We start from the raw sequence: 18,460 nt of genomic DNA on the forward strand, positions 1-18,460 counted from the left end.
CTGAAGCTCTGACTGAAACAGAACAACTCAACATATTCAATGAGAAAGCTTTGCTTAACTACTAGCGTGACCCCGAAGCTCTGACTGCAACAGATAAACCAAACAAATTCAATAAAAACGCTTTGCCTAAATACTAGCACGACTCCAAAGCTGTAACTACAACAAAGCCGCTCAACAAATGCAATAAGAACGGCTTTGCTTAAGTACTTTCACCAGGTTCCCATCAAAAAATGTATTCGTTCATAATATTAACCACTGTTAGTTTACGCCTTACGTTTACAGTACAAAACAATCAACATAGCAGTAATTACCAAACAATGAGAATGAATGTACACCAAAAGAAAATCCAAAAAACATAAGAACATACGGAGCATAAACGTTACCAAAATAACCTATTTCCTTCTACAAACATCCAAGTAGTTCCTGAAAGAGATGAATATCAACTATTTTCTTATTAATTTATATGACTAAAAGTAGAGCAACTTTAATGAAAATTGAAATTGCTTTCATTTCAAACTTTCTTAAATTTCTAATACGAAATAATTATAACAAGAGATAATTATTTATTTCCAGAATGAAAGGAACTTGCTGATTATTCTTGTGATTGTTCTAAAATGATTTACGCGTCTGAAATTCAAAATTAACTGTAATTCGAAAACCCAAATTGAAAAAAAAAAACGATGAAGTTTTAAATTTTACATTGAAGATAATATATTTTCCTTGAGTTTTCTTAATACTCACGGTACAGTTCTAATTTTCCCGCTAGCTATACTCGGCGTTAATTATTCATTCGCAATTAAAGAGCCGAAGTTCCACTTTTGTAATAATCATGAAGCAGTTTTTAAGTTGAAATCACCTTTGATATTTGAACGAGTTTCTTATTAACGAAACAAATAATTTTTTCCAAAACTGTCAAGTATTTATTCCGTTAAATCTCCTAAAATGGCTAAAACTCAGTTTTGAAACTTCGTCTAGGTAATAATTTAAAATGGTAGTAGTTTTTTACTTCCTTTTACAAAAAAGGAAGTATTGCACTTGCGAAAAATTTTCACTCAAAATCGACCTTAATATCCATTTTACTCACCCCCGAATGAATATTGAGGTTTTTTTTCGACTCGACCACACGTGGACAAGTGCCTAAGAACGTATAGACACGCGAAATATCCATAATGCCGATTCCCGAGTTAATTACAACGAATTTTCTCGTGACGTCTGTATGTACGTATGTATGTGCGTATGTGCGGATGTATGTCGTATAACTCAAGAACAGTATGTCCTAGAAAATTGAAATTTGGTACGTAGACCCCTAGTGGGGTCTAATTGTGCACCTCTCCCTTTTGGTTGCATTTGGGTGTTTCTAAAGGAGTCTTTTGCCCCTTTTTGGGGGGAAATCATTGTTAATTTCAATGTAAACTCAAGTGGTGTTATAATTTGGCGGACACTTGGCGATATATCGCCAGTATTTTGATCGCCAAATTTTGTCGCCAACTTAGCGACAAATTTGGAGGTTTTTTTTTTTTTTTTTTTTAAATCGGGTTTAAGTTTGGCCACTATTGGCGATATTTAATGAGTAAACTATTGAATCACATTAAAAATGCCAATAATGGCGAAATGACATTAAATTGGAGTAAAAAGGAAGTCATGTGATGCACACATCAGCTACGGTGTGGCATTTTTACGTATATACGGTAATCTCCCTCTATTCTGAGCACTCATGAGACTTAACAAAAGTGTTCAGATGATGGGGGTGTTCATTATAGAGGGAGACCGGATAATGCATGTATGTGTATTCTTCTGCGTTAATGAACTATGTTCAATATTTTGCACAGTCAGCCATACCAGTTACTGAGATATGGTGCTGAATTTTAGAATGCTGGCTAGTACAATGTCTAGCTCATTTCAATCGGACCTAAACTCTTGCATTTATTTATTTTTTAGTTCAAAAATTTTGACGTAACATTCAAGAATAAAATGTTATAATCCAGCTAATCGGGACAATATTTGGAAAAAAAAAAGTTACTTTTTCTCAATTTCTGCATTGTGTATTCTCATGCAAGGTATGTGTTATCATCCAAGTGAAAATGTTTCCCTGTGATTCTTAGCTTCATTTTGCTTAGAGGTAATCGTACTCTAAAGGTCTGAAATACTACTTAATACAAAGGTTTGATTCTTGAAATATTGTTCAGTTGTAGAAACTTCAGGCTCTCTCATATTGCTCACCTGAATGATTGTATGTGATGCAGCAATATCCAGGAAGAAAAAAAAAACTTCTTCCTCTCTCTATTCTTTAATGCCATTCAATCATTGTGATAAAATCATGAACGTATTTCAGGCTTTCCAATAATATTCATAGGAATTCCCGAGTACCGATTGCGAGCATGTTCAGTATATAGAGATGTGATAACTGACCAGGGTTAACAACAGCGTTCATAATTCTGGGCTGTTCATATTATAGGGTGTTCAGATTACAGAGAGTCCATTGCATTTGCACTTTATTGCTAAAATTTTAATTTTTGGCTTTTACTTGTGATCTATTCGAATACAGTGAAATCCCGTTACTATGAATACCAATACGAAGCTATGTCAGTTTCAGCGAAATAAATTTTCAGTGACGATTTATTTGCCATTACATCGGTTGAATTTAATTACAACAGAACTCTCGTTACAACGAATAAAATTTACGGTCTGTTGAAGTTCGCTAAAAATATTCACTTAAAATAAAAATGTTTAGAATGTTTTACGGCTGCAATCGTAAGGTCACACTCTCAACAAGTGGTAAAGATTTTTTATATACAAGACAATTTTTAATACTTCATTTTACGGAATTCAATTATTCCTTATATTCGAATATATGGAAATTAAAAGCTAAAATTTGAAATTTGGGAATTAGTAATTGCAAATATATGCTTAAAAATCCGTTTTCGGGTAATTTATCGAAGTACACTTTTTTTTCTTAAATAACTCTACTGAACTCTATTTGACAAATTTACGGAATCCCTGCTTCCTGGAGATTTTTTAGTGACCGGTAAGTGATTTTACAGTGTATTTCAAGCGGATATAAACAATTAGAGTTACAAACAGGACACTATTTGAGAAAGTCAATCATTTCGCGTAACAGTCGATCCTATTCACGGTCAATCTAATCAGAAATATTCTTTCAAAAAGGGGGAAAAGTGCTTTTGGCTATGCTAACGCAAAAAAAAGTAATAATAATAGTAATAATAGTAATGTTTATATCACCGGTTATTTTTTTTGGGCGATCGGCAGTGTTTTTACTATTATTTCACACGGGTATAAACAATTAATTTGAGTTTAAACAAGTCAGTAATCTAGAAAGTCGATGATTGTGTGTAACAGGCGATGGTCAATCGAATCTGCAACATCTTGCAAAAGAGGAAAAAAAGCTTTATGATATGAGAACACAAAAAATATTTATATCACCCCTTGTTGTTTTTTCCACTTTACCGGTTATGGCAGGGTTCCTTAAAAAAGCTAGGAAAGTCACATGCAGTCCGTGATGGTTGAAGTAAAGCTGAACTAAACTGCAACTCAAAAGTTCTTAAAAATTGTTTAGAAAGAACGTTAATTTGGTACATAGCAATTTTTTAAAACTTATTATTTAATGTGCGGGCAATTCCTTCAAAGGTGAGGTAACAGAACCGGTGGTGATCTTGTATTTCCAAAACATTTCAATTTAATTGATTTATCAGGTTCATTAACTTCTTTAAACTGATTCACAGGACGAGCAAAAAATGAAATAACTTTTTTAAATTTCGTTCCGTTGGGAACAAGTATTCAATTCCTCGCTTTGTCCTACAAACTTTGAACAGTTTGAAGCTTATGCAGTTTTTTTATGAGCTTTGTAATGACATAAAATTCAAAATAATTAAGTACGTATTTTCTACAGGTAAGTGCAATTTTTTGACTCGAAAATCAAAATACAAAAGGCACGAAAATTTATCATCTTTGAAAATTTATCTGCAGTTCTGTTTCCCAAGGTGCTTTCGTGCCAAATTTTGGGAAGATCTGACGTGATTTGAGTATTTTTATAAAGAACATACATACGCGCATACACATGTACGCCCACACACACACATACACACATTTCGAGAAAGTGAAGTCATGAATGATTTTACTACTACTACTCCTACATCTTTGAGCAACTAATTTTATTGGAACTATTTTAAAGCAAAATAGTTTCAGTTGCCTAAGGCATTTATTAAATATGGACTTCGCTCGTTCATTATGATGTTACAATGCATAATTTATAAAATACAAACTTCATAGCGTTAACATTTAATATTTTATTTAACTATAAATGTTTATGCATAAATTACTTGAAACATAAATCACATTTATAAATATGCACATTTTCTGCGAATAAGTTAAGCCCTTCCTATCTCAAGCCGCAATAAAAGTGACGCGTAAATTCTGCCCATTCTATGAACATAAACCTTTTCTCAGAAGAACAAATATAAGATAATCCATTGTGTTTCGATAAAAAATACAAATAAATAAAAAATACACACAATGTACGCACTTAATTCTACGAACACATCACCTAATTCATGCTACTCATATCTAAAGAACTGCCTGAAGGGGAAATTGTAAATTGAGAGTGATAAAGAGTTGCAATAAATAATTCGTGCTTTCTAAGTATAACTGCAACCGCGCTCTTAAAGCGAAAAAATAACACCGCATGGACGTCTACGGTAGGGCCGTGGTAGCCTGATCGGTAGGGCATTGGACTCGGGGCCGGAGGGGCTCGGGTTCGATCCCCGCTGGTCGAAGACCCACCGTCGTCATTAAAGGGGACTGGGCGACGTTAAATATGCTCGTGGTCTCAATGTCCTCCAAGTGAAACGATACCTCTGGGGGTGCTAGTACCAGGTAGCTATTAGCTCTTGGACTAGTTCTAAATTCTCATTAACTGTTCGATCCGGTGATGGTGCTGCCATCTATCGGTATATAAAATAATGGAGGCAAGGCACTAGTATGCAGACCTCGACATAAATACAGTTGTAGTCAGTTGTGACTCTTGAATAGAATAGAATAGAATAGAATAGACGTCTACGGTAGCTGCAAACCTAAAATGAAGACTTTCAAAGGACGTATATCTGCCAAGTTCCCAGAGGAGTTGAGGAGATATGCTGCTTTATCATTGCTAACTGGAATAAATGTCTGACGTCAAAAAATGTATTATTACGATTATGTACATTTGTAATGGCATCGTCTAGAATCAGGATGGAAACAAAGAATGGCGGCAGGAATAGGCATATAGCACGGTGATTGGACACATTGGGAGCTATTAAAAGCATTATTTTTCCGTAAAAGCAAGGTTCGATACTTTGCTTTTATAACGGGATTAAATTCCTCCAGTGGAAATGATTAAACATTTTGTACTCGCATTTTCCTTACTTTTGGGACCAGTAAATGTGGTGTGAATTCGTTATGTGTATTTTGTTATTAAACTGGGGAAAAGTAATTTTTTTTAAAGAAGCAACAGCGTTAAATGAAATTAATCCGAAAAAACATTAGTTAAGTATCAGAAAACAAAGAATATTGTATGATATTTCTGTAACTACTTTAAAATAAGCTATTTTGGGTTCAAAAAGGTTAATGGTTCCTTTTTTTAACCGACTTCAAAAAAGAAGGTTATGATTTCGTATAACGGCTTTTTATGTGTGTTTTCGAATTATTCCAACACTACTGGACCGATTTGAATTTTTTTTTTTGTTTGGAAGGGTATACTTCTCAGAAGGGTCCCACTGTAATTTGGTCTGGATCTGATAAGAGGTCGCAGACAAATCCAAGAAACTTTAAATTTCATACGTCATGGTCACGTGGTGTTGCTGTGATCGGTGTATTTTCACACCTAAGGTTTTGGCTTTCTCTTGAACGATATTTAATTCTCGCGGCACATGGATGTGATTAATTTTCTCAACGCTGCGCCGCATGGTAAATTTTTATTATAGATGTTACTAATGTATTTATTACTGCGTAGCAAAGCAGTAAATTAAATATATTTTGCTACTTTAATAGTTGAATCAATTTTCTTAATATTTTATTTACTAATAAATAACTTTATTTAGGCACTAAAATATAAAGTTCTTTATTTAATATTCCAATTTTTAAATATATTTAGTGTTCAATTGAGGGGGAATTGAATACAGAAAACACCTCCCCCACGATTTAATTTATATTCTTTAATAATATACATTATAACTGTGTATGATTTCTGAAGTTTGACCAATATTCTAGATTTACTATTTCACGATGCCACCAAATCAATTTGAAATTAGGGTCATATTAATTAGCAGGCTTCAAAAAAAGGAGGAGGTTCTGAACTCGTCGGACTTGTTTTTCCTTTGTACAATGTCCCATTAATACTCGAAGACACCTGTACCCAGGGGCGTGCACAGGGAGGGGGGAGGGACACCTGTTGGCCCGGCCCCGAGCCTGGAGGGGGCCCGATATTTTTGTAACTAACGGTGAAATATAGGGGTAAACAATATAGAGAGGGGCCCGGAAAAGTCATTTGTGATGGGCTCCAAGATTTCTGTGCACGCCCCTGCCTGTACCGATAAGAAAAAGTCTTTTTTGTTTGAAACAGCATAGTTCCTCGGCGGTCTAATGTTAATCAAGTTCAGGTTTGTTGAAATTGAAGAAACTCTTCAAATATCATACTCACATTTAAATCGATTTGTACTTTATTAACTTTGTATATCGTCTCACTTAGTGAACCGGTTTTTATATTTTTTTTTTGTCTAGTGGTGGTTTTGTTTAGGGGTGGTCTAACTTAGGTTCCAAATCTTAGATTTACCCTATTTGTTCTTTAGGGAAAAGTTAAGGGTAAAACAATAAATTTCATGTAATTCCCTCACAAACGATTAAATATAAAACCCATTGTTAAACAAAGGCCATAAAACAAAGGTTTATACTTTCTTTACCTATAGTTAAAGAAAATACTAATAATATATATATTTTTAAGAGTAATGATAATGAAAATTTTGAATTAAGGATTCTCTGAAACAAACATGAAATTCATTCTAGAGGAATTTTTAATCTTCATCTATAGTGGGGCCATGTGAAGAAACATGCGACTTTTATCACGAGTTACATGACACTAAATGCGAAACATAAATTACAATTTACAATATTACAATTCTAAAATTTACAATTTTACAAATTTAAACTTAAAAAAAAAAAAAAACGAAATCGCCTTTTTTTTTTAAGTGACTCGTGCATTTGCTTCCGGAAAGCAAACTTTGATAAAGTTGAACAAATGATGAAGACTTTTTTTTTGTACATTAGTTACGCATTTGAAAAAGCCTTTCTTCACAGTCGTCGGAAGTCTCCGAGACGCTCGTCGTGTTATTTACACCACTAAAAAGCAAAAAATAAATTACTTTTAAATTAAAAAAAAAACCGCCTTCAAAAAATACCCAGGAACTAAAAAGCAAAAAATAACTGATTACACTTGCATTCTATTTCCTACCCAAACATAAAAATGAAATTTATTTTACAATTCCAGTACAAAAATCAACTAAACTAAACAATGAATTATAAAATAAACACTGATTTAAATTACTATACGATGAATTATTTTAAATACCTTGCTAATTATATACGATCTCTTAATTTTTAATAACCGTTTGAAGTCGGGGCCTCCTATAAACTACTACCTAACGTAACTGAGTAGGTTTAGTTTTAAAGACTAATTACGCGTATAGTTAAATTAGTGTTTAATTCAGGATTCGGTGGGTTGTCAGTTACGTTATGTAGTTGTTTATAGGAGGCCCCGACTTCAAACGGTTATTAAAAATTAAGAGATCGTATATGATTAGTTAGGTATTTAAAATAATTCATCGTATAGTAATTTAAATCAGTGTTTATTTTATAATTCGGTGTTTAGTTTAGTTGATTTTTGTACTGGAATTGTAAAACAAATTTCATTTCTATGTTTGGGTAGGAAATAGAATGTAAGTGTAATCAGTTATTTTTTGCTTTTTAATTCCTGGGTATTTTATTTTTTGAAGGCGGGTTTTTTTTTAAATTAAAAGGAATTTCTACTATTCTTATTTATCAGTGTGAGAACCCTTCAGTTCCACCAAGACTACGTGAGCAAAACTGGCGAGTCCATTTTAATGGACACTTGAAGTTTTTTAGCTTTTCTTTAAAGAATAATTCTAAATAACTAGAATGTGAACAAGGTTCTACCCTAGTTTTGAGAAAAGCTTAAGCTCTCGAGATTACATGAATGTTAGACGTGTATTCTAAGAGACAGCCCTATGTTTCATTTTTTACAAAACTCTTTTCACCACCGATTTTAGAGAATATTATGTTTTCCACAGTCACAGTTATTACGTAAGTTAAAATCCTGGTACGCCCATTGTGGATGACGACACAATGTTGACGGGAAAGTGACGTCATTGTTTTCTTAGTTTTTCTTCTTCATATCATTTGTATTTTTACACAACCTAGCTTATGCATTACTCTTTTATTAAATGATAGTATATCAAATCAGTTTCCCAAGTTGAAGAGAAAAAACATTTTGAATCCTTAGAGTGCTGGAATTTTTAAAAAACCCATAATCATTCATATTCCCAAGTTTTTAAACCTTCTGTTTTCCATATTTTACTTTATATTTCCTGTGGAAGTTTTAACTCAGAAAATATACTAATGAGTGAGGTCACTCAGGTAACTGAGTCAGGTTGTTTGACAATCGTCCCTTCCCAAAATATCGTACGTTTCTAAATAAACGTAAAAAAAAAACACAAAAGTGACAACAAATAGTATGTGTGCGAGAATCAACAATTTGTAGCTTATTGATATAGTGTGTAAAACAGAAAAATATTTTCTTTCTCTTAAACACGACAAATAAGTTTTCAAATTTTCGAGCTAGATATTTTAATATTGATAGTTAGTTTACATATTATAAAATAAACTATTGGCTGTATTTGTAATCACTCGTATACGTTACTAACCGATCTATGGTGCAAACATATCACTAGAGAAATCGTACCCTTCGCTTTTGGCAATTAGGGGTTTCTTTTTATACGATTTTTAAATTATAGATAATATTTTCATTTTACGAAAATCGCCTTTTTAGTTTCACAATAAAAGATCTATAAAATCATTTCTTACACCTAACATTGAATTAAATATTTTAAACTCTCTTTACGACCTATTTTTACCTCTAAAATTTCAATTATACACAAAACAAAAGTTATTTACTTATAAGACTGTTAATACGTCACACATGCTTGACATTACCACCAGGTAAGACGTAATGAATAAGAAGTAAGCAAAGAAGAAAGAAAATGCAGTGAAATAAAGCTTTCGGAAGTTTTTATTTTAAAAAGACATTTTCTAATTGTATTCAAAATTATCATATTTTGATCTCGTTTTACGATATCATTGTCGGTTTGAAGTATATCCGGGTAATTTGAGATAAAAGTTTACTTGATAACCACTGTGGTACCACATGTTTCTGCTATTTCAACTCGGAAGATAAAACAAATACCTGTGTAGTAATCAAAAAAAAAAAAAAAAAATGTGAGAAAACTGAGAAATTACTTTTATTTATGTGTTATTTATACTAGAGATTCAATAAATACGTCAGTTTATTGAAAAGCTATGCATTTTACAAAATGCCTTTACAAAAGTATTTGTTGAAGAGGGTCTTCATATTATAATTAACAGTAACTGTAAATGTTCAGAGAATAATGCGTATTTTTTAATATTTTCAATCAACTTCAAACTCTACGGACGTATTAATTTTAGCATAGATTTTACAGTTGTTTTACAAATAAATTGGGAAATGTTTGATTAAATAAACAAATTAAATGTAAAACTAAAGTCCTCATACTTGTTTGCGTTTTACGCTGATAATACTGTTCGTAAGTATTCTATTCCTTTGGTATGAATCTGTGAAGCACACTTGAATATTAAACGGAAAGTGGTTCTTATCTACGCATTAGAAAATACTACCGGAAGGGTGACGATGCGTATTTTAAGATCCCAAGAAGTTATATCAAATACGAATATAGGAACAAACCTTAAAATCTTCGGCGGATTATTTGGCTATAATCGCTTGAGATCAGGTCATGCGAAATTACTAAATTATATTTTGTAAAAATACATCAGCAAAGAGTGCAAAGATAAGAGGTCACTGGTCACCAGATGCCAAAAAAAAAATAATAAAATGAAATTAATTTGGATTTTGACATTTTGAATTCAAATTATGTTTTTCGCAATCACGAGTGTGTGTATGTAAGCGTGTGTGTTTGTGTGGGGGGGGAGTATGTGTGTTTGTGTGTTGGGGGTATGTGAATGTGTGAGTAGGCATGTGTGTCTGTGTGCAGGCATAAGTGTTTGGGTAGTTGTGTGTTGGGGGTATGTGAATGTGTGAGTAGGCATGTGTGTCTGTGTGCAGGCATAAGTGTTTGGGTAGTTGTGTGTATGTGTGTGTGTATGTTTTTGTGTGTATGTGTAGGTGTATGTATGTATGCGTGTGTGTATGTGTTTGTGTGTGTGTGGTTGCGTATGTATGCGCGTGTGTGTAGGACATGGATGCAACCTGGAGACGGCTTTCGCTATAGGAGCAGCATCGTGAGGAGCTGGTCGACGGTGATGGTGCGGAGGGTGGTGGTGGGAAAATAAAATGATAGCAGGCCAAAAACAGTCAAGTGAGAACAATAAGCAATCGTGATTGCTCAAAAAAACAAAATGTATCTACTCGGAAAATAATGTCGGACTATTTTGCAAATTTTGAGATTAAGTAAGTGAAAGTAAATGCGAATTTGATAATTCGGAGTTTCATCCGGTAAACAGAGCTCTTATATTAATTACTAGATTAATGTAAGATACAGTAGAGAATGTTCAGATAGAGGGAGTCCACTGCATTTGCATTTTATTGATAAAATTTTAATTTTTGGCACTTATTTGTGATCTATTCGACTTAATCCCAGAAGATTAGGTTGGGAGCGCCGAAGACGACAAAATTCATTTAAAAAAAATTAAATTGTTACCGAAACCAAATGAATGGTTGTTTCAGTTCTTCAAAGCATAAGAAATCGATGCTATTTCCGGGAAGTGTTGATAAGATAATTTAGTTCCGCTACAAATGAAGAGTGAAGATAATATACAACTATGACAGGTTTCGGTCACCTTTCTGACTTTAATGACCATTTTTATGTAAATTTGATTAATTAATTCGGTCACTAATGTTTGATCTAATGTCATATATTACTAATGTTTAAAAAAAATAATAGAAGAGCTATCCGTTCTTAAACAGTTATTTAACGTGAAACCAAAGCATTTATTTTACGTTGCGGCAGAATATATAACTCAATGTCTTAATGAATACGAGTAAACTGTTTTCTTATTGATTAGGCAAACCAGGTTATAAAAATTTAATATGAATGGTTTTAAAATAAAGAAACGAATGTATGCAATTTATTTAAGATTTTAAGCAACTTTAAACGCTATGCAATCTTCGAGTTTTTATCATCATTAAAAGTATTTTTTATTTTTATTTTTTAGTAAGGGTTATGAATAAACAGTTTTTCCCAGCAGCAAGAAGATCCAAACATGTTGAAGATGCTGAATGAACGTATGAGTTCGTCTATTTATGCCAAGTTTAGAAGTGTCCTGGTGTCACGATTTCGTAGTCAAACAGTACACACAGCACATTTTTCACAATTCCTGAGTCAATGTCAATATTACAGTTATTTTTTTAATACGGTCGACTCCCGCTACAACGCGATTCGACTTACGCGAAATGGCTATAACGCGAATTTTTTCCCGAGTTACGAATTTTAGAACTAACGCGAATTTTATTCCATAACACGAATTTTTTTAGAAGGAAGTATCGGCTTCGTTATTGGCCACTAATTATTGATTTCGTGAATATTATTACATAACTTTAAGCATCACTTACAGCAAAAGTTCCCACATCTAATTAGTCTACGCATTGCGTTGTTAGTCACTCAGCATCCTTCATTTATTTATTTATTTATTTCATTCGAAACATTAAAGTTGATGAAATGTAATGGTAACTTAGTGGCACATTCATCTAAACTTTGAAGATAGGAAGAAAAAGAAAGTTTCTGATTTAAAAAAAAAAAGTAACATTCTCGAGATGATTGAACAACTACAAAGTCGACCGTAGCGCGACAATAAATAGTGAATCTTCGAATCTTCCATGCGTACTCCTAAAGTTGTTACTGTATCTACTGTACACTGTACAATACTATTATAGTGCAGTATTTTATTATTGCTACATACTGTGCATACCCCCCGTGTTGTTTTATTTTATATCTTTACCTCCATTGATAATTAATTTTGTGCATCTTAGTATTTCATCTTGAATAAAAGTTTTTTTTTTCTTTTTTTTTAATACAGTAAAAGTTCAGTTCCTTATGTAAGAAATCTCGGTGTATAGTTGAGGAATACTTTTAAGCAGTTTTAGAGTGCTTATAAGTGTCGAAAAGAATTTGGCATGCTTCTAAAAAAAGTTGTATACACATCTTTTTCCATAACGCGAAATTTCGACTTACGCGATGAGTCTTGGAACGCATCCCTCGCGTAAATCGGGACTCGACTGCTACTAAGCTAAAAGCTCAAGAACTACAAATATGACTCTACTAACCCACATGTGGCTAGTGACTATAAAGAAAGCTATGCAGGAGTAAGAGATCAAAGGAAAATGGGTTTCAAATACATTTTAATCCTTAAAATTTCAGTAAAATATAAATAATTACTGTTACTGCGTTCGAAGCTTGGGATTAACTTTCTCAAAATATGTGTAAGATTAAATGACAACTGACAGACGGAATATGTGCCTCCTTTACTTCACGACACAAATACATTTAAAATGTGTCAAAGTTGCCATGATAAGTGCAACCAACCTTTGTCACATATGATTAGGAATAGAAATTTCTAATCTTTATACTTGTTAAACATTTTTATCATAGTTTGCGGCATAACATCTTACAAATAACGATAAAAGAAAAATGTAGTCGCACATAAACCTCAAAATGTTGGAAACAATTATTATTTACTCGTACTTTAGTTGCGCAACAGACTTACATATAAATAAATTTCGAATTGTTTTTGTTTAATCAGTAACTTAATTTGAAATTAAATGTTTCATTGGTAGTTATCGTCAAGTTGCGTTTTAAAAACTGCTCTTAAAAATATGGTTTTCTGAAACTAATAAACGAATGAAAAGATGAAAAAGTCCTTGGTTAAGCGTCAAGATTTAAAAAAAAAAAACTCTTTTTACATTTTTAAAACATAATTTACAACGTTTTACAGGAGATGGATTTTGTTTAAAAAAATACTTTTTCTAAAGTTGGGGGGAAAAAACTACGAAACTTTAAAACATATGAAACGGTCAGGTTGTTTAGTATAGTTTTCAGAAATAGTTTTGCAAGTTAAAATAATCATTATATGGGTGATTATATGAGTGAATTAAATACAAACACAAAAAGAGAATTTCGTGAAATCCTGAACTTATAGTGTGATCTGTAAAATGGTGTTTTCAACAGATTTTTATGTCAAAGAAAAATATATACCACCAGCTTTTAAAGCAGACTATTTACAATGTTTAACAAAAAAAAATAGTTTAATTCTATTTCCCATGAAGTGCTCCCAAGTGCTCCAACATACGCTAAGCAGATAACTGAGCGGGGTTTTTTCCTTTTTGAAATCCATTGTATTTTTTTTTATTATTATAATTACATTTTCATAAAATGAAAACGAATTTTTAGTTTAAAAGAAACGTCCTAACTAAATAAATAAGAAAAAAAAATCTTTGCTTTACGAACTGTTCCTTCAATTTATGCTTCAGTACTCTTTAACAATGCAAGTTATCCTTAAAAATAATGTTTCAAAAATTGTCTTTCAGTAATACCATTTAAAAATGGTTGAACCGCTATGAAAAGGAAACGCGTATATTAGGTAACGTTTTTCTCAGATGCTAGCCAATTTTTCCATGCGATACTTTAGATACGTTAGCCGGATTGATTTTTGTACCATGGTAGATCATTAATAAAGCTTTCTTAAGTAGCAGACTATTGTACTTTTATGCATTGGATCAAAAAAAAAAAAAAATCATGTTGACAGTTTAAATCGGATGTGCAAGATCACCTTTACTAGACTGACTTTTTAAAAAGAACAATTAAGACATGTTTTTGTAAGAGTTTTTTTTAGTAGGGTCATTCCACATCATTTGGTGTTATGTGCGAGACATTTTACAGCATAATTTCGAACTACAGTAAAACCTGTAAAGTTGACCACCTTTGTAAGTTGACCACCTGTCTAAGTTGACTGTTTTTGCCAGGAACAGAATTAGTCCTATCTTATAAAATGAAGAAAAACCTCTGTAACTTGACCACCTGTCTATATTGACCACTAATATATACCCGCTTTGGTTTAGAGTATTGTAAAAAACCCTTTGTAAGTTGACCACTAGGCAAAGGCATTAGATTGTACTAAAAGTTTCATCAGTTACGTCTCAAATAAGTAACCAGACATTTTAGAAAAATCTATGAATATTTATGTTTCCATCGAAAAACATTGGGCTAATATTAAGTCCCAGAAAATGCGCCAAACTTCAATAAGGAGTTATTTTGTTGAAAAGTAGATTACCATGGTTACAAATGTACAAGAAAAAATCAAATGAATTTGCGTCACTTTTGACTTATGGATTTTTAGGAATTATTAATATCAAGTAGTTTTCATAAGCAACGAGGCAATTTTTTTTTATTTATTATTTATTTATTTATTTATTTTTTTTTTTTTTGATTGATTCACAGAAATTTTAAATTTGTATGATACTTTACGCGCCATTCTGGTAAATAATCTCTAAAAATATTTAAACAACATTTTTTCTAATTGTTTTAAAGCAATGGTAAACAATGAAAGTGATTTTAAAGTATTCCAATTAGTTTGCATGGGAAAAGAAATGACAAAAAAAAAAAAAAAAAATTCTACCCTCTATTTTATTATTACCCTCTATAAGTTGACCACCTGTCCAAGTTGACCACCAAAGTACTGCACCGCAAGTGGTCAACTTACACAAGTTTCACTGTACTTGTACTTTTTTCTTACAGTGGAGATACAAATCAAGTTTTTTGTGACTTTTAACTCTTAATTGCATTTTCATAGTGAAAAAAATGCAAATGTTTCAAAAGGAAGTTGTGAAGCATCCCACCCGTAACACTGAATACTGTTAAATAACCCAGTACTATTCTGATACCGGTGTCGAGTACTGGCGAGTTCTATTTTCGATTCCATGAGTCCAGAAAACTGTGCATTACCACTGAATATTTCTTTATTTTCGTGAAATCCTAACCTCTGAAGAAAACAAAATTTTGTGCCGGTCAAAAAAAGTGCACAACTAATGAAAAATACTTAATAACGCAAATAGGCATCCGTTTACTGCTAATGTAGCTAAATTAGTAGTAAATTTAGTTGTGCTTTAAGTGAAAATTGGGTAGGATTTGGCATTCAAATCCAGCACAATACTTAAGTTTGCTGTTATTTTGAAAAAATAAATAAGTAAATCAATTTATTTTTAAACCCCTTGCATTTTTAGGGAATTTTTACATTTTTTAATGATGAGGTTTAAAAAAATGAAAATGTGTCAGTTTTCCTTTTTGTTTATTTATTTATTTATTTATTTATTATTATTATTTTGTTTTCATTTTTGTTTATTGCAGGATTGTCATACAATACACGAATTCAGGGAATTTTTGTTCCAAGCAAAATTCTTTAAACTCATCAGTGTAACAGTTCCTATATGAAGGTTAATGTTCGATGTAGATAAAATACGGTCCTACATACTGCAACTTGGGATTTAAAAAAAAAAAAAAAACGCATCAGAGACAAAGTTGTATAGTGATAATTTCTAGCACTATTCTGATACGATATATATTTTTATTTTGATTTAACAAACCGTGAAAACATTAGCAAATAATGAGTAACTTTGAAATCCTAATTAATATCTTTAAAAAAAAGGTTTGCCCCCATCAAAAATAATGTATAAGAAAAGAAAAATAAAAGCTTGATAACGGAAATAAGCTTCTGCTTAAAACGAATATGTCTAACTCAGTAGTAAATTCAGTTTTACGTCAAGTGAAAACCGGGTAGGATTTGTAATTATTTCTTAGCTCAATAATTTGTAAACATGGCAGCTCCTAATTGCATTGAAAACATATAAGTTGCGAAAATACGAAATTTTTACAGTAAAGTGTTTGGAATTTACTAGATGCGTAAATTTGCTGTTAATAAAAAAACAACGAGAAACGTTAAAAATCTTTTAAAACTATTTGCATCATCAAGATATTTTTAGATTTCTTAGTGATACAGTTTCATTCAAAGGTTTTATTCTTCATTCGTACAAGATTATCTCACAATGCAAATTCTAGCAATTTTTCTTCAGAGCAAAACTACTAATTCTCAATGCATATAAAATGTAATTTATGTAACTATTTTCCTAATATATGCCTTTTAATAGGTCTTGCTAGGTATTTCGTACATGCTAGTAGGTTCAGTTTTACGTTATGAGAAAATCGGGCGGGATTTGTATATTTTTTCATTTTATACTCAGCGTAATTACTCGTAAAATGTTTGCTTTGAGCTAAAAACCCAAATGTTTTAAAAATACGAAATTTTTACGCTTTAGTTTCAGGTTTTCTTAGATGCGTAAATTTGTGAGAATTTTTGAAAAAAAAAAAAAAAAAAAAAACTATGTTAATGCATATTATCCTTCAAATTATTTTTATCTTCAGGACATGTTTAATAGTTTCAAAAATGCGTTTTACAACAAGACAAATATGCAGTGGAGTAGCTAGAAGAAAACTTCGGAAGGTATATGCACACATTTTGGACGGGAATATGGATAGTTTTAGTCGTTTTCTAGTGTCAAAACAGGACTTTTTTTCAGTGTTGGAAGGAATACTTTCCCAAATCCACCCTTTTGCTACGCCCCTAAAATTGTGCAAGTTTATAGAATGTTCATGTTTAATGCAAGATTATCTAACGTAACACAAATTCTGGGAATTTTTGCTTTAAGCTAAACAACTAACTTCTTAATAAAAATAAAATGTAATTCATGAGACTGACCTTTTAATTAATGTCCTCTAATAGGTATCGCTTCCACACAATGCAACGGACAAGTCCAGCAGCAATGACCGGCAAAAGTGCGTTTCCAGAGCCGCAAGGGCTCGAACACAAAACTCCGGCGAACAAAATTCTCCGCGATAGAAATTAAAAAGAAGTGCAAATCTTCTTTAGTCTCAGAATTTCACAACATGAACCAATTATCTCACGAATAATTTCTCTTCCTGCCCGCTAAAGAGGCAGAATTTCAACCGAAACAAGAAGAAAAAATCCAAGAATCGAGGCTATTGGCAGTCAAGAGAAAACACAAACTCGCGCAAAGTTTAAAAAGTTGGCGAGAGCGGCGGTGAAACACGTCTGTGCTTTGGCAGCGATGCGCTGCTTGTGTGGTACGGACGTATTCGTCTCTCGGCTATAGTCAATGAGCCCGAGCGATCGGGCGAAAAGCTCGATGGGCTGCTCTACCATTGAAAAGGGGGATTCTGTCAGACAGCTTGGCGCCATCACTCGGGATGTGCGGCAGTGCTCTGATGGTTCTTATTTTCTCTTATCTGAGCTTTAATTTGTACGAAATCCTGTGCCTTCCCAAATATTCCTTATTCGACAAATTTTGTCTGATGATTTGGCGAAATTATCATCATTTGCAAATTTTGTTCTGACGATTCGGCAAAATTATCATCATTCGGTATTTTTTTTTTTTGACTGGACAAAATTATTATCATTTGGCACCATCACTTGGCATGTGCGAAAGTGCTCTGTTGTTTCTTATTTTCTCTTATCTGAGCTTTAACTGGTGCTTAATCCCGTGCTTTCCATGTTTTTACTTCTTTGGCAAATTTTTTCTGACGACTTAGCAAAATTATCATCATTCGGTATTTTTTTTTCTGATGACCGAAAAAATTATCATCATTTGGCACCATCACTCGGGATGTGCGGCAGTGCTCTGCTGTTTCTTATTTTCTCTTACTTGGGCTTTAATTTGTGCCGAATCCTGTGCCTTCCAAATATTAACAAATGTAGCAAATTTTGTTTGACGATTCGGTAAAATTATCATCATTCGGCAAATTTTGTTCGACGATACGGCAAAACTATCATCATTCCGTACCTTTTTCTTTTCCGATGACGCGACAAAATGATCGTCACTTGGTACAATCACTCGGGATGTGCGGCAGTGCTCTGTTGTTTCTTACTTTCTCTCATCTGAGCTTTAATGTGTGCAAAATCTTTTGCCTTCTAAAAATTTCTTTATTTGGCAAATTTTATCCCACGATTCGGCAAAAATATCATCATTCGGTATTTTTTTTATGATGACCTGAAAAAATTACCA

At 32.5% G+C, this 18,460-nt stretch overlaps 1 protein-coding gene across 1 annotated transcript in view; it reads right to left on the bottom strand.

Moving 5' to 3' along the window:
• LOC129225151 (semaphorin-1A-like) overlaps positions 1-17,521 on the bottom strand; it is a 694,730-nt gene extending 677,209 nt beyond the window's left edge. The window contains exon 1 of the mRNA XM_054859712.1: positions 17,137-17,521. The gene's annotated coding sequence lies outside the window, so the exon portion shown is untranslated. The remainder of the gene's footprint in view (positions 1-17,136) is intronic.
• Between the last annotated feature and the right edge of the window lie 939 nt (positions 17,522-18,460).

This window comes from Uloborus diversus, chromosome 6, assembly GCF_026930045.1.
Source record: "Uloborus diversus isolate 005 chromosome 6, Udiv.v.3.1, whole genome shotgun sequence".
In the NCBI taxonomy this organism is placed as follows: Eukaryota; Metazoa; Arthropoda; class Arachnida; order Araneae; family Uloboridae; genus Uloborus; species Uloborus diversus.